The sequence below is a fragment of the Condylura cristata genome, unplaced genomic scaffold (assembly GCF_000260355.1).
Source record: "Condylura cristata isolate star-nosed mole 26May11 unplaced genomic scaffold, ConCri1.0 scaffold00003, whole genome shotgun sequence".
NCBI classification, from domain to species: domain Eukaryota; kingdom Metazoa; phylum Chordata; class Mammalia; order Eulipotyphla; family Talpidae; genus Condylura; species Condylura cristata.
The window spans coordinates 37312429-37336819 of record NW_004567104.1 but is presented as its reverse complement, the minus strand read 5'-3'; the positions used below and the strand labels follow the sequence as shown (position 1 = coordinate 37336819).

The 24391-nt window shown below is 35.8% G+C and overlaps 1 protein-coding gene across 3 annotated transcripts in view; it reads right to left on the bottom strand.

Annotated features, from left to right (window-relative positions):
* The window catches only part of LSAMP (limbic system-associated membrane protein), a 699268-nt gene that overhangs the window by 388528 nt on the left and 286349 nt on the right, over window positions 1–24391 (bottom strand). The window lies entirely within an intron of this gene.

Here is a 24391-nt window from a genome sequence, read left to right as displayed (position 1 = left end):
ATCTTAATGTTTTCTTTGCATAGAATTTCCATTTGAAATGGCATTTTCTCTACATTCATCTCATTTCATAGGACACCTCTGTTGTAGATATTTATAGGAAAGGCTTATTCTTGATCCACCCATCATCATGTATTGTGGTGATGTTTGTTTTAAAATTACATGCAGATGTGCCACCTTGAAAATTTTGGAACTGGAATGAATGAACTTCACAACTGAGTAAACTTTTAGAAGAAAACCTGTAAGTGCAATTTTAGCATATGATTCGCGAAAAGGAAAATTGACCAGAGAGACAGATGCAAGAGCACAAGACATGATTCTTTAACATAAAGAATTTGCTAGAGGGTAAAAATCTTGTCAAGGCAGACACAATGTAGGAGGCCACTTCCTAAAATTTGATGATGTGCCAGAGTCTCTTTCAATTGCCACAGTGAAACAAGTATATTTATAGACAAAGAAAACCATAAAAATTACATATGGTTTTCTGACCGCTTGAGCACTTAACTTTAACTGGAGAAGTGAAGTGGAAGCCAATTTAATCTTTTTCCCCTCATTTTTTAATACTTTGGCTGCACAATATTACACCTACTGTTATAATTTGCTACTCTAAGTTAAATCCCTAAAGGCCTTTCTCTGAGAGTTCTAAAACTAAAAGTCAGAGAACTTAAGATGTGGAAGGGTTCAGTGTCCATTATGGTTAGAGTACAGGTTCCTCTAGAAATACAAATCAGCTTGGGCTTTGGGGGGGGGGGGAATGAATGCCTCCAGGAAAAAAATAAAAATACATACATTATCAACATAGTCTAGAGGTGAAACCGTACTTAAATTTGATATGTTTGTGGATTCACTTATTTATTTAGGTGACACACTGAGTCCTAATGGAAACAGTCAGACACCACTGGGTTGTTTATATTGTGACCATTTTCCTTCTCCCCCAGTTTTCCTTTTTCTTGCTGGTGCAACCCTGTTTATCCGATCTAATGCAATAAAATGCATAATTAATTTCTAAACGCTTCCGTTGAGCGGTGCAATTTGTCAAGTCGAGTTGTTAATAGAATTAAGCTTTTTATCAGCGATTAGCAAAAGAAGGTAAAAAAAATTAATTACGGAATTGTATGCCTCCCTGGTTCAAAGCCAGGTTTTGGATTAAATGTTCGATAAAGGTTTCCTGACACGTTATAAAACATTTAGCAAAAGCTGCTTCCCTCTAGTGCATTTAAAATCCGTCTCTGTGAAAAACCAACCAGCAAGGCATGAACATTTGGGTAGACCTTTGTGCGCACCAGTGCGGGGAGACAGAAAATCACCTCTATAAAATACTGAGAAAAACACTGGCTTCTTTCACACTGCTCATGAGAATGGACAAGCTCTGACCTCACAGGTGTTTTCCATCTTTAATTTTTGATAGTGTGATTTGCTGCTTGAATGAAGTTGAAGAATGGGTTGGAGAGAGTAAGAGAATAGTGCACTGATGACATGATTAATAGATAATAGGTCTTCACTTGTAATTATATCCCACATACCAAAAAGGTTAGTATGTAACGGGGTGAAATAAGAGTCAAAAAATAAACCAAAATATCTGGTCATATTTGTTCTAATGTCATTTTCAGCATTTCCGGTACTTAGCACTGTTTTTCCTCTCTTTTCTGTGTCTTTGTCATCTATTTCATAAAAAGGAATAATTTAATCCATTAAATCCCTTCACTTTTACCATTCCAAGTGAGGGAAAAAGAAAGAAAAAATGAATTTGATGGGTTGCACCCAGACATTTTTTGAGTCACTTTTTATGAGAGCTACAATTTATCATTTCTCAGCAAACAAGCCCAATTTTACCGTTTAAACCTGCCTGCATTTGGGCACAGCAAATGCCTGTCACCTGTTCTTTCACATCCTGGGTTACCACACTTCAGGCCATCCACTTATAAATCTCACTTTGGGAGCACTTTCCAGCCAGGGCCAACGTATGATTTCCACACCCCTGCAAAGATGGCATACTCAGTACAAAGGTCCCACGTCCTAGATTTAAGAAGAGAGGTCAGAAGTTCTCCTTCAGTGTTAGTCTCAGGTTATATTCTGTAACCTCACTTGGGGCAGAGAGTTAAGCACAGAAGTTACAGACAGCTATTACAGAATAATAAAACGGACTCACAATTACAAATAGAGTAGACCCAATTTACACTTCATCCTTTAGAATCCAGGGAAGAGGAGTGAGTGGTAAATCTCAAATACTCAAAATGTAAAGCATATTTCAATCGTGAATGTTATCTTAGTCCAGGCTACTATACTAAAAAAATCACAGAATGGCAGACTTAAACAACACTCATTTTTCACAATTTGGAGGCTTTGATATTCCAGATCAAGGTACAAGCAGAATTTGGTGTTTGGTGGAGTTGCTTTCTGAGCCAAGATGGCCACCCTCTCCAATTGTCCTTATATGATACAAGGGGCCAGGGAAATCTCTGACGTCTCATTTGTAAAGATCTCATTCATGAGGGTACCATCCTCATGACCTAACCACCACCCAAAAGCTCCAGCACCTGATACTGCCACAAACTCAGAGCCACAATTACAGCCTATGGATTTGTGGGGGACACACATTCAGTCCACGCAGGACACTTGCTCGTTTTCCTGTTTGTTTGTTTGTTTGTTTTATTCTCTTTACATTCTTTTATCCTCTCTGTTTCCTGGCATTCTTTGGATAATTAACTGAGTAATCATGCAGGATTTAGATTGTTAATCGTATTCAAAAATTGGTACAATATCACTATTTTATAGAACAAATTTGGATTATATGAAACAAGAGTTACTGTCCTTTCTACATAACATTATAGGTTGGCTCTAAGTAGTTGCTGCTAATTATAAAACAATAGCAAGACAGGACAGAGCTAGTTTAGATAGCTGGCTGAGAACAGTAATAAGAATGCAATTTTTCTCACTGACCTCCATGACCTCTGGGGATATTCTCAGTCTTGTGTATCAACTTAACCTCATTATCCAGAATTTCTGACACATGGTAAGTACTCCATAAATATTAGCTAAATCAAAGAAGAGTAAGTAAATATTATTCTTCATGTCTTGTTTCAATACTTCAGTTGAACATTTTTTGAAGTATTTCTTTGCTTCCTCAGGAAACACAGAAACATACTCTAATTTTCCTTAACGGCTTAGAATTTTGCTGTGCTTCACTATGCATGAGAAATATTTATTAACAATATAAAATAAACATCCTGAAAACAGGTAAAATTGGAGGAATGAAAGCTGATCCTCATTGTCCTTAACTTATCACACCACTTGCTTGTGACTAATCCTTTGATTCCAGCTTGTTGGTTTGTCCCTTAGCACATTATCATAAGAAAATGAAGACTGTATTTCCACAGCTTCCTGAACTAGATTAAACACACTTGCCTTTCTACAAAATTAATGAGCAAATCTAGGATGAATCTATCTTCTCCCAAATTGTTTTCTAACCCTCATTATCATCTTTCTACCATTTGTGCAAAATTTGCCTTTGAACTTGCAGCAGCTTTCAAAGTATGTTTTACTAGCTGAACATTAACAATAACTTGACTACGAAACCTTACTTCATTCTTCTGAATGTTTTTGAATGAGAACCCTCTCCATTTTATAATAGTATTTTTGAAGCTCTTGATACAGAATACTCATCAGAGTGTCAGGAACATCTTTTTTATTAAAAATTAACAGAATTTGGCCTTCCCTCGTGGTGCACAGCACTAAGAAGCTAAAGCCACTTCAGCATGTGTTCTATCCCCACCCTGGAGGTGACCCATAAGGCTTAGCAGACCTCTCCTGACCCACCCACTGCTTCCCTCAGCAGTGTACTTCATCAGTCGGCCTATTTTGCTCCCCAATTTGTCTCTGGTGACTCCTCTCACCTGGCCCTGAACCTCTGGCCTGTACCCCAGTTCTGTATGCATAAATAAATATTTTTAAAAATTAACAGAATTTTTACGGGCAAGAAGAGAGTGGAGGGACATACTCAACAAACTCCAAAGCATTAAATGCCAACCACGAATACTTTATCCTGCGAAGCTCTCCTTCCTCTATGAAGAAATAAGGACATTTTCAGACAGCAGAAACTCTACAATTTTGTCATGACTAAACCCCAGTCCAAAAAATACTACAAGAAAGAAGCCCTCAAACCAAATCCAGCAGAAGAATGAACAAGAACAGTTCAAAAGGGGGAATAAAAATTACAAAAGGACCCCCCAAAAAAATTAACAGAATTCTAAAAAAAATAAAAATTGTATGCTATAATTAAGCAATAGAAATATCCTTGATAGAATTATAACATATTCTAAGTAACACTTAGGTGCAGGGTTTTAATTAAGGAAGCAACAGGAAAATGACCAAAAATTTTATATAATCATGTCTTAATTCTGCTTCCTGAAGATGAACAGAATTGCCAACAGAATACAGTTGCTATCGTTGCTATCGTTGCTCTCTTCAGGTAATCATGAATGACTTCTTTTTATAGGTATAATGATACAAGTGACCACTCACTGAGAAACAGAGGAGAGGATTATGTGAGGTGGAAGTGAGGAGAGGGGGGTGAGAAGGGGGAGAGAGAGAGAGAGAGATTAGGTCTAAGTTTGTACTTTGTTATTAAGTAATTATTATGGAAAATTATCGGATTTCTATTTTTCATCAGTTAAATTTTTCTGAAATACAAATGTAGTTATTCTTTTCTAAATGTAGGTGATGTAGGTCTTTGAACCTAGCCTGACGTTATACAAGAACTGACTTCTTTTTTTTTTTTAATCAAAATATATCAGTTCTTTGTGTTCAAATGCTGGTCAACATACTTTTTTTTTTTTAGAACAACAGAAACTCAAAATTCTGCAAAAATTTTTAGTTGCTATTCATTCGGCTGATACATTTTCACAATACACATTTAGCTATCCAATAATATGTCAATCTTAAAATGTCAATGCTTTCTTATCCACAATCTGCTTACTCAAAAGCATTTATTTTGCTTCTTTCTGACACATTTGACCATAAAGAGTGATTAGAAAACTTAAATATAATACAGTTGCATTATTTAATAAAGCTATATGATTATTCAATACCATTTTTTGGCTCACAAGAATTTATAATTTGGTGGAGAATTATAAAGACTGATTCATTTTTAGCCCCAAAAGCTACAGCATATACAATTGGAAAACTGTGCCAAAGCTTTTTTTTTTAAAGTCCATTGTCCTTATAAATATGTCTGTGCTTCTACTATAGAACTTAAACCACTTTGATAGATTTCTCTGTCTTTGAAAACTATAAGATAATATAACAATGACACACATGGAGCTACTGCTGGTATGTGTGATATCTTTGGAATGACTGCAGTGACAACTTACTCCTGTTGGTGAAGCACACAGATACCTGGGGAGTTTCTTTTTTTGACAGGTTAAAGAGTGTTTGATTCTTCCACTTCTTCATGCTCTGCCCACACCAGCACTAGACTTAATCCTTGTGACATCACCACTGTGCTTTCTCCTCTTTTTATTCATTTTACTTCATTTCTAAACGCTTGCCTTTTTCCTGGCCCTTTCCTCCTACCTGCCATTTCTAAAGTATTGATTGCTACTTGAGAGGTTGTAAACTCCAAGTTCAGGTATTTGCTATCAAATAGAGTCAAGGGCCCTCCCTGGTGGCGCAGCGGGTTAAATAAAGCACAGCACTGAGAATCTAGAGCTGTTTCCCCATTAGTTTGGTTCCCCTCTACCCTGGAGGTGACCACATGGTGTAGCAGATCTCTCCTGACCCGCCCGCTGCTCCCCTCAGCAGTGTAATTTGTCGATCTGCCTGTTCTTTTCCCCACTCTGTCTCTGGTGAAGCCTCTCACCCTCCGCATCTCTGGCCTGTACCCCAGTTCTGTATGCACAAATAAATAAATCTTAAAAAAAACAAAACAAAACAAAAACAAAAACAAAACAAAACAAAACAAAAAACAAATATAGAGTCAAATTTCCCTTTGCATCAGGATGTTTTCAGAATGACTATTACTTTACAAGGAAAGGGGTGCTAAAATTTCCTTCCTTCCAGTCCTTTCATTAAAGCTTTTCTTTATGTTTGTAGAGCATTTCAACTTTCCCAAGAGTATACATAAACACACTTTATATCATTTGGTATTTATTGGAATCCCTAGAGGGAGTCAGGATTCTAATCTCTAGGAGACTCTCTCCTATGTAGTAATGTGCAGATAAAAAAAAAAAAAAAAAAAAAAAAAACTTATAGCACATGACCTCACTGTATGCATATTTACTGACTTACAAATATCATCTAATAACTGTTTTACAAATATAAGGTCATACAAATAAATTATAAAGTTTCTATAACAATATAAACAAACATTTTATGGCTGTGTGTATGTGCATACATATATATACATATATGTATATATACATATTTATGTGTGTACATATGTGTGTGTGTGCATAAATAATTTTTGTTTACTAATCATTTCTCCAAGACCAGGTGTAGAATCACCTTAGGGCCCTTTGGAGACCACCACATGGTCCGCCAGGCCCTTAGTGACTTTACTTAAACACTGAGCTGGGGAAGTTTCAAGGTAGGGAGGGAGTGGGACTTTTGGATTGCTACAGCAGAAAGACTCGGATTCATTTGTCCATTCCTGTTTTCTCTGGTTTGAGCCAGAACAACATTTGTAGGTTTATAAAAGTGAAAGACAATTAGTGTGCATCTGTGCCTTGGGTAGGGAGAACCTGGGCCTGAGGCCCAAAGTCCAAGACATCATTTCCTGTGGGAGAGTCAGCCTTCAGTGAAGTGCTTCTCCTTGAGTGTTTGTTGATGGGGGTAGACTATAAGCTGAGATAGAGCACCTGGGGGAAGATGCAGCTGATTAACATTCCAGGCATGTGAAACAGTTTGTGCACAATTAACTTTTCTGAAGCATATTCCAGAGCTTTCAAATTATGTTTTGCGTAGTATAATTCTATCCTATTACCCTTAGCCACATACACCTTGGTACCAAAGTATTGTAAATTATTCCTTTCCCTCCTTAGTGTTTACAACTTTCTGATATAGCACTTGTAGATAGTGATCATGCATATTCCTTCCTAGTTATCACAGTGAAACTAGAGCCATTTCATTCTTCTAATCTTTCTTCATGTGTCCTAAAGTTCTATAATCATCTTTGTTGCTGTATTTCTTTCATTTCCAATTATCAGTATCTTCTGGTCCCAGGGTATTCCTACTGAGAGGAGCAATGCCAGATAGAGTCTCACCTTACTGTATAAACAGGAGCTATAGGCTATAGCTTTTCTGTTCTGTGATAGAGTATATCTGTTTATGAAGCCAGTGCTCTTATGCATTTTTATTATGTTAGCATCACATTGAATCATCAGCATGTCACTGTGCTACTTAGAAGCTGTCATCTGATTCTCTTCTTCATGACATCTTTCCACTTTCGCACCGTCTTCCTTGTAGCTTTTAATTCCATTTATTCCAGTTTTTCTTTGTTCAAAGTGATCTGTGGCCTGCACCATTTCCTGTTTTAAAAACAATTACTTCTCAAGGATATTAGCAGAGTGTCCTGCATCCAATCTTTTGAAGACTAGTTTCTTCCAGAAATATTTAATCCACTTTGGGCAACTTTTCAAAATATAAGAATCCTGGCCTTTTGAATATGTTCTAACTTTGCTACTAGAATGTGCTGCTATTCTATCTCTGGGTATGTATACTTACATCTTTTTCTAAATTAAAGTAAGAGGTTAATAAAGTTTTTATTAGCCCATGTGACTGATGTTTACAGAAGAATAAGAAGAATGATTAGAGAATGTAATAAATAGTAAATGACTGTCTGAATGAGCTTACTGGATCATCTTCCTTACCATTTTCTAATTGTTTTTCTGACCCATATATCGTCAAAAGTAGTGGAATATTTTATTACTTTAGGTGTTCTTTCACCTACATGTAAGGACTGCTAAAAGGAAAGTACTGGAAGAGCTCTCAGTCTCTGGCTATGCAAACAGAATCAATAGTTTCCTCCTGCTGTTGTGGCTTTAACTTGGATACTGAATCTGAAATTTTATTTTTACTACAAGGAATGTAGAAAACATAAACCATACATCTTGGAGGCAAAGCTGTCATTCTTGGGATCCTTTATCTTAGGGTTAAATGATATACATCATGAGAAATAGATCCTCTGACTCCATATTAAGGTTTTGTATCTTTCCATGAATGCATCTTTTAACATTGATGGTTTTACCACTTTTAACCCATGACAACTCTATTTTTTTTTCAAGGTATCTGAGATTCTAGGCTTTTGGACTGGACACAAAAGCCTCTACTCACTCTGTGTTCTCTTGGGGCACCACAGAGATGACACCTCTCACCAGACCTACTAGATCTTGACTAGGTTATCACTATCATTATGCAGAAAATAATGCAGGAAGTTTCTATTCATGATTCACTTAGCACACCTTGCTAAGGAAACAAGGCAAGAGTTCAAATGGATGCCATGTGCTTAAGAGGAAGGAGAGAAGAAGGAAAAGGACATTAGCAAAGGAAGTCTGAAGTCAAAGTCAGCCATAGAGCTACTGATTTTCTGTGCCAGGAATCCTCTTCAAATTCCCACATGAGACAGGTGAAGGGGATGAGAGCTTCAGATACTCTCAAAAAATCTGGATTAGTGAGAGCTAAACTAGCAGAAATCTCAGTATTTACTATTCTGCAATATGCTTAGCCAACAGTTTTAATAGGGAGATGGATGGGTTGGGCTCTATGGCTCTACCAAGCCTCAGTGGGGAAACTTGTATAAGTTCTAATGGTCCAACAGAAGATAACAGTCTGTAGGAATGGAAGAACAAAACAAATGGTTGGCACAAAGAAGGAGGCTACTCATTTAATTTGTTAGTAACAGTGATAACAAAGACTGTAATATGGGCGGAGACGAGAAGTAATCATGAACTCTCACTTTCGATTGTAGGACTCATTGTATGCTGAGTACCATGTTTGAATACTATTTTCAGCTTCATGTCTATGAAGCACATATCAAGATTACAACTTAATAATGCTTTTCATTAACCAAGAACTTTTAAGTAAAATGTCTAAAAACATGACCCTGCAGGTATAAGATTTAATCTAAAAAACAAATGACTAATACCACTTAATAATAATCCACATGGAAAAATATACTGCATCCTTTGGTTTCTAAGGACACTCAGCACTGTGGTTTTGGGGCCAAGATTTTTACTGAAAGTGGAAGAGTTTACTTTGTGGCTTTCACTTAAGATTTCTTACTCAGAAGGGAAAGGCATATACTCAGCTTCATAGGAGAATGAGAAGCAAGCAAAAAGGAAAGAATAGATCAGTTTCAAGAGTGTGCCTCTGAAAATAACAGTATGTTACTCTCAGGGAGAATATTAAGTCATCTGTTAGAACTCTACATAGGCATATTAACTCAGCAAATTATGGTAGAATGTATTTAGTATACTCTTAACACCTCGCTTTTTTTAAAATCTTATCTGGGATAATCTTAAAAATTCACTCTTCTGGGATAAGGAGATAAGAAAGTTTAATGTCTCTTATTCTTGCAGATTACATTTTTAACCTGGATTTCATTTGGGGTGAAAGTAGAGAATTAATTGGAATTGACTGCTTGCCAAGCTTGGGCAATGAAGTGGCCTTTTGAGACTGAAGGAGGTAGCTTTCAAGACATCAAGCTATGATTCTAGAGCAGTCAGTTGAATGCCAGCATAGCTCTGCTACTGAGTGCAGAAGATAGGGAAGACTGTTCAGTGTTTCTTTGATGTGAAGAACAAGGGTCCTGGAGGGGAAAGGTTACAGAGAGAGAGAGAGAAGAGAAGAAGGTAATGGTAATGGGTAAATATTAAACTAATCAGTCCTTTCTATTTTAAGTCTAAATTATTTTCCAAGACTCTATTTTAGTGCCATCTATTTATTTTATCATTATTATTATTTATTTATTTATTTTTTGCTAATCTTCCTAGGGATTTGACAGTTGTTTTCTAACATTCATACACTACAGGTATATTGTTACTTCTAAATATATTGATATTTATTTTGAAGTCGCTGGGTTTGAAGATATCTCATTTAAAGACTTAAAATGTCTTACATATTTTATGAAAACCAACTTTGGTATGAAAAAAGAACATGCTCAAGAGCATAGAGCTATGAATTTTATTCTTTCTGAGGGCCATCTAGAAAAACCTAAGGTTCTTACTGATTTTATTATTTTAATTTGGAAGTTGGCACTTGGGTGACATAGAAATGGTTTCCAAGAGATTATGGAACTGTATTACTATTAAAGTTTAATGTGGAGATGCATTTAGTGCTTTACATCATCGCAGGTTTACATCTGTCCTTTTGATAATATAGTAACTTTTCAAATTCACATACAGAGGGCTTACAGTCCTGCCATCTGCTTCCCATTCCAGAGAAACTGACAGTTTATACTCCACCAGACTATGATTTTAGTTTATATGGTCTGTAGCTCTGGCCCTAGTTATCCAAATTATTGTTCCACTATGCTATACTTCTTGAAATGGAAGTTCCCCCTAAATCCTTTGCCTGCTACCACTCATGACAACTGCCCAGAAAATGTGGGTCATCATCTCTTTATGAGGTCAGAAAAAAATAATGAAGAGTTGACTAGTGTATTGCTCTTGATCATTCTTTGAAGCTCACACACAGAATTCCTGAAATATTTCTGTGCTAAACAATCAAGGGCTCATTAGGGTTCCTTACTTATAGTCTTGACAGTTAACTCTCTATGTCCTCTTCTTGACCTAGGCTAATGCCAAAACACAAGTTGTGTCCCCCCATCAAAATCTAAGACATTTGACTCAAAAAACAGTCTTTGATTCTAATTCACTTGTTTTTGTCTTTGGTTTAAATATTTTTTTTTTAAGATTTATTTATTTATTCATACAGAACTGGGGTACAGGCCAGAGGCTCAGGGATGGTGAGAGGCTTCACCAGAGACAGAGTGGGGAGCAGAACAGGCAGATTGACGAAGTACACTGCTGAGGGGAGCAGCGGGCGGGTCAGGAGAGGTCTGGCTCGCCATGTGGTCTCCTCCGGGGCAGGCGGCAGGCGGGAATCGAACTCATGCGGAAGTGGCTTCAGATTCTCAGTGCTGTGCTTTAACCCGCTGCGCCACCAGGGAGGACCGGTTTAAATATTTTTAAGTGATTTGTTCTCCTTTCAAATACCTAGTAGTAAGACTGGGGAGCATGACTTTTTTTTTTTAACATGAGCAAAGTATTTTTCTTCTCCCCTTGAGAGTTTGCTAGCTGTTTTGTCTCCAGGGTCACAATTATTTAAAACTTTATACTTAGCTTTAACTCCTCTTTCCACTGCTAGTCAACCTTTTCCCTCCCTTTTCCCCCACACAAGGGGAAACTGCAGAGAAATACTACTTAATTATCACACCACGTAACTAATTAAAAGCAGGATGCTTGTGTATGGTATGCTAATGAGCTATTAGAGATCCAGAATACTTTAGTGACAAGACATGGGTTCCTATTCTACCCTTCACCTGGCTGTGGGTTTCCAGTTGACAGTTAATGATGATGAATTGGGAATTTATTATGCTGCTTGTAAGCCAAGAACTTTGGAAGAGGGCAGAAAGGTCAAGCAACAAAATCACTCTGAGGATGCAAAACCTGAGCTGAAACCAAGAGAACAAACCTGAGGATTTGATTTATGGGAAACTATGGAATAGGTAGTGAGCATGGCGGAGTATGTTCAATAAATAGAAACTTTCATTATTATTTCTGGTGGGTCTGGTGATGGAAGAGATGACCATATTAGAAGTGAACTATTGATTGGTTTCTTGTATATATGCCATCTGTCCAGGTTTGAGTATATTCATGTAGAAGTCCCCAAAGACAGCCTAAAAAGATTGGCATTTCTTTCAGAGGTGAAGTCAGAGGCAAGCAGAAAAGTATAGAGAGAGTAAACAAAGAGGACATATAGAATGAAAAATGATAACATTGAGTATATGAATTGGTTTTGGTCTGATTGTGAGAAAAAGCTCAAAGATAGAGTAAATAGGATATTTTTAAGGCATTGGAAGATAGCAACCCTATGCTAACAATGACAACCAACATAGTGTAAACAATAATTATGCAACCAACACTTGGCTGTTCCTTTTTTTTTTGGGGGGGGGAACACTGTGTGATAAACACTTGGCATCCTTATCTCACTTATATCCATTTTAGAGGGAATTATGGTAAGATCAGCATAGATTTATGAAACAAAGTGTCTCTGACCAGTTTCAAAGTAGGGATTCAAAACTTAGAACTTTGGCTATAGAACAGATTAAGCATAGTATTTTCTAAAAGAGAGTGGGAAAATAATGGCCAGTGTTGCAAAAACCCCCTTGAATGTTGAGGCTGGAAGCCACACATTAAAGATGGCAAAGTCGAAAGGCAGGCTTAGAGCAGTTCTGGTGTAATTCCAGCCCTGGGAGTCTCTACTGGACTATTTTATATTAATGACAACTAAAAGCCACCTTTTAAGCCAGTTTACTTAGACTTTCTGTAATATGCCACCAAATCTAACTGGAAAAGCTATTCCTGTCTTCCAATTTTTCTCTTACTACTCCTACACTTCTGAAAGTAACCATTTCAAATGCTTTTTTTTTTTTTTTTTTTTTTTTTGGTAGCAGAAGATAAGTCACAACTGACCTTATATTCACACAACACACTCCTGTTGCTTTTGGAGTGGTCACATCTGCTAAAAAATGTCCTACAGCTTGGCTAGCCAAAACCCCTTTTCTGTCCTAGAATTCAAAGATTTGGCATAAACCCATGCACTATCCTTCATGCAAGGTATGGCTTAATTTTCTTTCCCCTTTCTTAGCTATATTGGAGGAACTCATAGGACCTCTAAGGGGCAGGACAACCTCTTCTTTAAATGTTGCCATAACAGATGGGATTCTAAATGTTTAGACTGTTTCTTTAACATCTTCATAGCCTTGTAATTTGTGTAGCATCAGAAAGAAGCAGCATTTTCTGGAAACCTTGATGAGTATAGGATCCCTCTGTTTTTGGTTTGACCTCAATACATTGTGTGTTTTTCAAATTTTCCAAAGTTTCTATTGCTCTTCTTTTATTATATTTCTTTTATTTTTGTTTTCTTTCTTTTGGACTTTAACAATTTTAGAAATGCTTGTAACATTTTTAAAACATGATGCTTCTTTGAAAAAAATCAAGGACAGGATTGGTAAGAGAACAGAAATTCTGTGAAGAAAAAAAGGAACTCAATCTCCATGGGGTTTGAACAGCAGGGGAAATGGCAGACCGGCCTGATGGAAGAATCTATGCACCACCAGATCATTCAGTGCACTGGGTAATTATGCTGCCCCTGACACTGTATCCACATGGATCACAATTTCCCTGGTAGGGTCAAATTAAAAATCCTCCAATTGGGTGATCCTGAAATTTCAGACAGTTGTTTTGAGTAGGCATTCTTTTTTCTTCATTACTTTTGCCCCTCCAATTAACTAAGTATTAAATTTCCTGAATGCATTTCTTAATTAAATCTGAAAGGTAAAATGATAGAGGGATATGTGCAAAATTTAAATAATGTGTGGTTATGAATTTCAACTTCTGTAGCTATGAGCAGTGCAATAAGCAAGACGTGAAACTTCTGCAAATCCATTTCCTCATTTTAATACTATTAATTGTCAACTGTCATTTATATAACTGTGAAATGTTAGATGATAAGTGCAACCAACAAATAGTATCTTTTGTCCAGTTATAATCTATCCTTCTTATGAAAACAGTCACGATTCTACTCACATGTGGATCTCCAGCATCCTGTATACAAATTTCAGAGTAATGCTAAAATTATTTGTTGGCACACAATGCTGAAGATATATTTGCTAAAATTGTAATGTTACATAATGAACTAATGCGTGACCTAATGCACTGCTGTAGGACTTGGCTACATGTTATATGTGCAATATCATACTATATTCAAATGAACACAAAATTTATTCCACTGTGCAGTAAACACTATTGGTAAAGTGACCGCATAATATGCCAACCATACCAGGATTCTTTTGAGAATAAAAGGGGAAAATTATAAATAAACATGAATGAATGATAATACAGGGCTCTAAAGTGGGACATTCCTGGATAATAGGAGGTATATAAGACACCTTTCTTTAAAAACAAAAAAACAAAAAAAAACAAAAAAAAACCACATTGCTTTTTGCTTGATACCTTGCTCAAGATCATAATTGAATGTGTGACTGGAGTTTACTTTTTTAAGTCTAAAGCAAAAGAACCACCTAAACATTGTATAAATATGCCTTAATCTACACAATTGATTGCTTCCTATATAACTATTTTTATTAGATTTTTAATAAGTGAATGTGCATATCCATTTATTAAATGAGTTCCCATAGGGACACTTTACTTATAGAACATCAGAACTGAACCATGTTAAGTGATCTATTCTTCTAAAATTTGAAAAATCTACTCTTCTACCTCAGATCAAGTTATCTAAATTTATTTGCTTATAAGTTTTGCTTTGTTTTGTTTTATAATGTGTTCTCCAAAGTAAAATACATCTTTAGATCAGTGTCTTGGCTAAAATACATCCAAATATTATGTGGTTGGACAATTATTCACTGTGGGCCCTTTTAGTGACATGAGAATGTAAGAAAGTTGTCACTTTAATGGGGTGACAGAAGTGACATGGGATGATCAACAATGCAAAAAGGCAATGTCCCTTCAAGTTACCATCCATGGCCCTAGGTGGCTAAACATTTAACCTCCTTCTGCCCCATGCACCTCAAGTAGAGTGGTCTACAATTGAGGTTGTGGGGTTAGATGGGCCACAAGCTTATTTACTGGCTTAGAGGTCTGGCTTTTGATTGTCATAGCAGTTGAGCTGCTCAGAATGACTTCAGCAATACCAAGATGAGTCAGGTGCCATCAGCATCATGTTGGCGCTTCAGTGGCCAACAAGGAGTAATCATGAAATGAAACACTCATTAAGTCACTCTCAATTAGGTCCAAGATAATGTATTTCTGGGCACTGTGAGCACTGGACCCTGGATAACTTTGGCTGGCTGAGGGTAGTTTAATGTTTAACATATGTTGGAGGGTTACAGAAAACCTTTCAGCTGTGACATAATTAGGGTTTTCTATTTATCCTATTTGAGCTTTGAGCACAGAAAGACACTTTACAGAAGATGTGAAGTGATATCATAATTTGTTAAGCCAATCTCTCCCATACCCATCCAAACAACTCATTTGAATAGCTATATATAATAAGTGGTAAAAATACCATGACTTAAAATCAGGGAAATTTTAAGTATAGACTATTTGTGCTAGTCACTGTTTCTGGGATCTTGACAAAGCCATTTTACTATTCCAGATTTTAATTAGTTCATAGGTAAATTTAGGGTATTAGATCTGATGTATTATAGAGTCCTTTCATAACATTTTAGGACCGATTTCTCAAAGTTTAAATATATAGAAATATCAGGCGTTATAGGATGATAAAATATCCTAATAGTCCACTGGGAACAGTCCATGGGCAACAAGGAAATTAGCTCATGACATAAGCCAATAAAAAGAGCATTCAGTCTTTCAGCACACAAACAAGCTAACGTAGTCTAACTCCCATAATATATGTTCCATTTAAAAATTTATTATTTATTTTAATATGTAACAGAATTATTAGTTCAATTATAAGGAAGTAAAATGCAGTGTTATTCCCTATATTCCATCTGGATTAAATATCAGGGTAAAATGGGCAGGGTAGCAACTTGCAAAAGAAAAAAAAAAAAACAGTGTTCCGAATTGGATTTTTGAACTTTAGAAAAAAGAAGTAGATAAGGAGGTGTTGGATACAAGGATGGGAGGAGTTATTGAAGTATTTTTTATCTCTGTCTTTGATACCATGGGCCATTTGTTTATTCATATGTATTATGACTTACATAACCACAAACAAGCATGACACAATAAAAACAAATGAAAGGACCATGCATGTGTTACAATACTTTTGTCTAGTGGTACATATAGACTATCATGGGTCCCTTAAATCATGGAACCGAAGTCACAAATTAACTTGGAAAAAGACAAAAAAAAAGTATATTATTAAACAAAAACCACCAAGATTTTGAATTGACAGACTTTCACTGTACACGTTTGATACAATGACCAGCTACAATAGTCTTATCAATTCACTGAATGATAATTTCCAAGTTGATTGATTAATAATGGCTACAGAAATAGCAGTTCATAACACCTCCTCAAATGTGTCATATGATGGCCCGTTGGCTAATGAGAAGATGCATTTTCTTGATGAGGAATTAACCTAATTTATCTTGGCTTCATATTCTTAAGCAAAGATGTGGAACAACACTGGCGGTTCTATCTCTATCTCACAGTGTTTTCTTATTTTTTCTTTGTTTTGATATAAAGACAATAGGAATCACAATCCATCACCTGGCTAATCCATTATTTTCTACATGATTTTGGCCTTCACAGATTCAGGGCACATATAAACAATGTCATCTTCTAAGTGTAGAAAATCTGTTCTAAATACGAGATAGACAAGTCTATTAATGTGAATAAAAGTTCAGAAATTTTGGTTTGCTATGTAATTTAAATGCCTCAGCTATAATAAACAAAATCTTCATTGTTTAATTTTGTACTCTTTGTGACAAACAGCACTTTGAGTACAAATAACTTCTTAGAATCAGGTAAATCATTTCTAGGGTTTTATGGCATGCTCATGTGTTCCCTTGGATTTTCTGAGTCCTTCTGGTGTCATTAAGTGTTGTCATTCATTGTTTGAACACTACTTAGAATTGCTTACTGCTCCCCCAAAAGATCCTCAGAGCACTTAATAATTTCAGAAAAAGATAAGCAGGACAAAAAACCTTACCTATAATATCAATAGTAGTATAATAGTATAATAGTAGTCAAACTGCTGTTCCTATCAATCCTATTTTCTGGGTGCTATCCTTGACTAATAACACAATTCTAGAGAAAGTTTCCTATAATTTCACATTCTCATTCTTTCTTCTTATCTATTTGGTTTGTAAGTGCTGAACAGTCACAGATGGAAATCCCCACACAGAGTAGACAGTTTATGTAAAGTAATCAAAAAAGTAGACTACATGTAAAATGTATCCAAAGTGAGCTAATAGACAGTTGTCTGTAATTGAAAAATATTAATGTCAAAATTTCTTTTGATGAAATAAGCCAGAAAGAAAAGGAAAAATGCTGGATGGTTTCATGCATAGGAGGAGTATAAAGGACCAGAGGAAATAATAATAATAATAATAATAATAATAATAATAATAATAATAATAATAATAATAATAATGAACACCTATATACCAGAAACATTTTATGGGGGTGGATGGAATGTGGAATGGGATCCAAAACTGTGGTGGGAGGGAATGGCACACCAGTGATTTGGTAATGCCCATGGGGATTACAATTGAGATGGGAAAAGGCACACAATGATTAGTAAAAAATAAATTATTATATTATTTAAAAAAAAACTTTTGAGTTTGTAGTCATGGTTGCACATTGAAATTGACTGACATTTCCTAGAAGAAACTCTATTTCAGAATATGCAATTATTACTTCTTATTCTGAGTAACATATTAAGGGTGTTTGCTCTTTCTGGCTCTATCTTGTCTGTATATCTATCTCTTTCTGACTTATCTCATTCCCTCTGCACCTATTTGTGTATGTCTGTCTTTCCAGAAAAGGCTGAAAATCACATACCTCATGTTTGTAAGAAAGAAAGAAATGAAGAAAAAGAGAGGAGAGAAAGAAGGAGGGAGGGAAAGAGAGAGGAGGGTAAAAGAGGAAAGGAATGAAGGGAGACAAGGGAGGTAGGGAGAGAGGGAAACATGTTTGACTATGGACTAGAAAAACACATCTAGATGAACTTTAAGTTTAAGGAGAGAACACAATGGATTAGCTTCGTGGACTATGGGATTTGTATGGTGGGTGTGCTATGGTGACTGCACTTGGAAGTGGAGGATCTTATCCTTATAAAGTACTAACATTTATATAAACTGATGGCTGTTCGATAAAAATTAAAAAAATATTTATTCTTCCCATGCTTAAGATTTTTTCTTTGGCTCCTATATGTTATTTTCCTCTCTGTTTTCTATGGAAACTCACTATTAAGAATCAATTCAGACCCTCCCTGGTGGTGCAGCGGGTTAAAGCACAGCACTAAGAAGCTAAAGCCACTTCAGCATGAGTTCGATCCTTGCCTGCCCCAGAGATGATCCACATGGCGCAGCAGACTTCTCCTGACCCACCCGCTGCTCCCCTCAGCAGAGTAGATCTGCCTGCTCTGCTCCCTGCTCTATCTCTGGTGAATAGTCTCACCACCCCTGCACCTCTGGCCTGTACCCCAGTTCTGTATGCACAAATAAATGAACCTTAAAAAAAAAAAAAGCAATTCAGAAAAGTTGTCCTGCCTACTCAAATTTACTATTTTCAAAATCTGCATTCTCTCTTCTGAGAGCCTTTGAACTCCCCTCTCCGAGTTTTCACACTTACTTCACGTGTTCAACTTTGGAAGACACATAGTTTACACTGAAATGTGATTAAAATAATTACTATTGTTTTGGATAGTTTCTACTTCTCATTATTCATTATGATCTTGTTCCTGTTAGTAGGATTTAAGCAACAGAAGGATAAATAAATGAAACGAAGCAAGGAAAATTGAGAATTTAAATGGAACAAACTTCAAAACATGGATTTTTTTTTACTGTATGAAATATTACCTGACTGAAATCTATATCACTGCATTGTCTACTGTTTAAGTATATTTTCTTATGCACTCTGTGTTTAAAATACTGCATGAGAAACAATCTATGCCCTGTAATTTCAGTAATTATTTTAAAACACAGTTACTCAGCACTTAGGTCTTGAACAAAGACATCTCTCAAGCTACTTAAAACTACGGGTTAAAGATATGAACCTAAAGCTGATAAAAATTGAAATGATAGATTTTTTAGGAAAAGGTAGACTTTATTTGGATAGTTCATTAATAGAAAGTTATTAAGTAGATAATTTAGTTAATTCATCCTGTAATAACAGAAATATAATTGATGTTAATATCTAAGAAACTTGCCTACAGAACTTTTTATTTACTTATTGTTGAACTGCTTAAAACACTTGTTGAGTATCTTACATATATTGCTACAAAGTAATTTTTCTTCCCCCTCTTCTTCATAAAATAATATTTGAAAACACCATTTAGCCATCAAAGCCTTACTAGTTGAAAAATTCAAAATGTGTGTGTGGGAGTGTTCAATTGTAGTAAATGCTATTTATCTATAGTTAGATAAAAGACAATAGAAAAAAAAGTCACCAATGATATTGTATTTTCTAGTTTTTTAAACTCATTGTTTTAGGCTTCTGGAGTGATACAAAAAATGTTAAGATAAAATAATAGATTTATTAAACTTTTGAAAGAGTTACTGTGGGTAAAAGTTTTTGCTTTTTAAGATTAAAATGTCACTGGTAATAAGTCACTCAACATTTTTCCCACCTCCCCTGTATTTACATCTCTTGTTTCCAACTCAATTCTTATAAGCTGAGTCCTACATATCAATTAATTTTATTCCCATAATGTAGAACAGGAGGAAGCTGTCATAGTTGTCAGGGTCATTCTACACTTAATAAGTAAAATCAAGCTGGAGAAAGGCATAAAAGTGAGCTTATGTGAACTTTCATTTCTTAAGCTATACATAAACATATGCATAGGAAGTGAGAAAACCTGAGGACTATAATTACAGGGCAACCACATACAGGAGGGATTTTATGACATTAAAGCTAATTGTTGTTTTGATGCACTTGTTAAAGTCCTCCAATGATATATTTGAAACAAACAAAAAATATTTTAAGCATGATTAGCAAAATAAAGAACTTAAGAACTACAGAGTTAGTATAGACTGAATATAAACGTAGTTCAAAAAAAAAAAAGACTTGTGTTTCATAGATAATAATTTCATTGATGGAAATAAAAAAAGAATTTCACCAGTATTTAACAAAGCATTATTAGGACAGGGGGATCTTTTGGGTAGATATTAAGTTTAAAGATTATCAAGAAATCTCATGAACACTGGAATAAATTCAAACACATCGAGCTAGCTCAATATGGACATTCATAATGAGAACATCCAAGATAGTCTGCAGCAAAAGGCAAATTGTCTACTATTGAACAAGTTGACCACTAGTAGTTGCCAACTCTGGAATGCTCCAGGACTTCACATTCATTCACAGTCATGGTATGGCATACACTATCCACGCACAAGTTATATAGATGAAGAAGTCTGGGACACTTAGACTGTGAATCAGTAAACACTTGAATGATCATCAAACACCATGTGACAGATCATGCCCCCTATAAGATGTCAAATAATATCAGATATGCAAACAGAAATGAATCACATTACTCCTAGAAAACATTTCACGTGATTATCATTTGACTAACACCCATGTGGCTACTGCTATTATCCAAAACCTGCTGATTGAGAGACCATACTGAACTTTTCAAGCATGTGGCACTATTCTAGATAAAAGAATTTTCAGGGTCATCTTGTTCTAATACTTGATCATCACTTGTTGTTACCACAGAAATTCATCTGTTCTTTTTGTGCCAGTGTTTATCCATAGGCAACAAAGTTGAATTGCAACCTTCCAACCCATATCCAAACAATAATGGCCATCTACAGAAGGACTGCAACTGTCCCAGGATAAAAAAAAAAAAATGCCAGTTGTTCAGAGTAACGATAAATTCAGTCAATTCTTATTTTCAACAGACAAAAGAAGAAAGTCATGTTTGGTGCTTAACATGAGAATTTGTCCTATCTTTCCAATCCCACTTGTGATGTACAAGATGTCACCACAATGTTTAATAATCACAGTAACCCTATTTAATGTTATTTATCCATATGAGCTATTGTACTGACAAAACTACACATTTAGAAGAGGGGCTGAAAGCAATAATCCTATAATAAAAGTGAAGTGTATTCAAGATGGAAAGCACTATTACCACAAGTAAAATCCTTTGAGGGCGCTGAACATTTCTCTTATTTATAATTTAGTCGCAGCAGGACAACCCTTCTGTGTGCTGATTATCAGAGCAATTCTAGCTTTGGGGAGCAAAAAAAGTCACACGCACACCTAGAAGCTGAAATAAGCTTTTCCCTTCATGTGATTTAAGAGCTATTGTCACTCTGTGGAACTCTGAAAATTATTCCATTTGAAAATAATTCAGCTCCTAGATTATATATTGTCTAGGTTTCCTCTTCCTGCTCTTTACTACTGAGGACATTTAAATGAAACTATTAGTTGATTTTTTTACTGCTTATTCTCCACCTGAAGTTATTATCCTCAATTCATGATATCATACTCATCTACAAAGCAACCAAACAGGAACATGAATTCGGCTGAGGGAAATAAACAAGTGAAATGAGAGGAATTGTAAAGTAAAAAGAGCCAGAACAGCGGGATCTCTGGGGAGACTTGGCTAAAATGTATGGTTCTTTTCACCTCGAAGCTGCTGATTTAACTTTACCTGGGTTTGAAAACATTGAGGATTTCTACTATGGTGACATATTTGTGGCCATTGGAAAAATAAACCCCTTCTTTTTTGACCAAATATTAAAATTTGCTCCTCCACTAACCAATGTTGTCTATGCTTGATGTGAATAAAACAAAAACACAATACGTAGCATCAAGCCTAGCACAAGGCTGTCATTCTATACTATTTGATAAGTATATCTTTACTGACTTATAATGTGTATATGCCAGAATGAATATTTTGCTAACGCTTTTGTATTAACTCATATGTCTCAAAGAGATAGATGCTCTTTTGGCCGAAGGCCAGTCTCCAAAGACAACTGAAAAACCAGATCTCTCCTGCCCGGGGGGGAGTATGTGAAGCATCATTGGACAAACTCTCAGCAAGTCTTTGCACCTGGTTTTTGCTTTTGCTGTAGAAGCATTTTCATTCAGATTTTTGTTGCTAGTGCTTGCCACTTGAATAAAATTTGAGCACAGGTCACAGGAATACATTATAAATTTTGGTCCTGTACTTTAAAATTATGTTAAATTTGATGTATGTTCAGGAAAGAGAGCTACAGAGGGGACCCTGGGAGTGTGAAAGAGCCTACTGCCTTGTGCTCAAACACATACATGTGACCCATTAGTAAATTATTGGTCACCAGACATCTGCCTCGTAGGGAAGAAAATAGAACCATACAAGAGCACTGCCGAAAGCAAGTACCTTGATTTCTAAGTGGGTGTTTATAAAATGATAGCATGTCTGAGGTTGGCTTTCTGGGTTTTCCAGAGGGTAGACTACTCTCCCCAGATAAATACCTCTTCTTTAGTTTAACTATGGTCTGTGATGAAAGATCTACAAAAAGCAGGAATCTCATTAATAATTGTCTGTCTCATGTGGAGGATTCTCTTTACATATTTTTGCTTGTGCTAGTCCCAACTATAGAAAAGTGATATCGATGACTCATAATTTTTATGAGTTATGTGCTTGCCTAAAGAAAAGATACTGTTGGTTATTGTGTTTTATTGCTTGTAATTATTGAAGAAATATGATTATGTTCTGTAATACACTTATTTGTATGTTGCTGACTGCTGAATATATATAATCTGTATTGAATTCTGGAAGTATGCTACATAGTACATGAAAATTTCATCTAAAATGATAAGCATTTATGAAGACACATTTTCCAAAAACTCCACAAGTTAATGATTATTGAACTCTGTTGAAAATGATTTTTGTATATACTATGATAGATTAGCAATATTTACCCCTTTTTCCAATATCATCTGTTCTGGTAAATGTCAGGAATGCATACCAACATTAACTACTATTTATGCCTTGTCCTGGTTAAGAAAACAATTATTCATAAATCTGAGTTTGGGCCAAATAAAGAGCCTAAACTGCGGCATTTACAAAAGCTTCTTTACATTTAAAATTGAAACATTTGTAGTTAACTGATAGTGCTTGTAGAATTTTTGTTTTCATTTAAATCAAGACAAAAATGGTTAAAAACATTTAGAAAACATTACAAAAGAATACAAAGTAATACTAGTCTAAATAAAAATTAACAACTTCTTAACCCTTACATATTCCACCTAAATCATATCAGTTCCTCATCAAAATAACCAAGTTAGGGAAGCTGATTATTTTCACTCAGAGATGAAGAAAGAGAGGCTCTGAGAAGTGAAGCAGCTCAGGCCACATATCCTTGAGTGGAGCTAGGGAGACCTGGACAGGACCCGATTCCTGAGCTCTTAGTCCTGTGATTTTTCCAAAACAAAACTGGGAAATGGGCGTTTTTAGGAATTAGTAACTGGTATTTTCAGTATATCTATGCCATATTGAACTCCTTGCCTAAACTAGCTTGGCTTCCGTCAACCAGTGGCACGACCCAGGGTCGCCATCTACATCCATAGTGCTGGCCAGTAAGTTTCAAATCACTGTGCTATCAGATGATTCTTAGGGCTGGTGTCTTTAGACAAACCTGTATAGACTTAGAAATAAATATCTTTTGAGAATGTGGTTCATCCACAGAGGAGCACAACTGACAGCATTTGCAAGGTGATTGTCTTCTGTCTTGTGGCTTGGGTTTTTTGGGGGTGTGTTTTGCCTCTCTCCTTCATGATACTGTTTATTCCCTTTTGTCAGCAAAAATGACCACTCAGCACATATTTAAACAGTGGAATGGGAATGACAAGTTGCCTTTTGTGAAAAGCCTGGGAAGGTAAGATATTTTTCCGGACAAAATACCCACCTAAATGATTCCATCCTCAGACGACTGGAAGATACTCAACACATAAATGAAAAGAAAGGGTAGTGAAGGAAAGTAAAATGTAGGGTTGGAATGAGTGTCAGAGAAAACAACCACAACTTTGAGCCCATACAGGTCTGAGGTTTATAGAATTCCTGAAACAGAAGAAGACAAGCATGTAGGAAGCCAGACTGAAAGCTTTGTGGAGGAGAATTTTGAGAAGGTTTGAAGAGGGAAAAAAGAAGCACATTAAAGATGCCTGTGAGTTGAATTGGGTAGAACAGGAGAAGAACTTAAATCTCTTTTGAAGCACAAGTCTATTTTTTTAAGCTTCTCATGAGCTGATATTTTTCTGCTTTAAGAAAGAAGGAAGTCTGGTGAGAGAGTCCATTTTCTCAGTGTTTACAATAGTTACTCATTTTATAATTAGGTGAGAAAGAACTATGACTGTTGAGTCATAGCTGATAAATGCAAATAGAAGAGTCATACTTGATCTCTATAGATAATAGCCAGATTCACAGATAACAGCTAGAGTATGTATAAAATCACCATTTGAAAAATATAAAACAT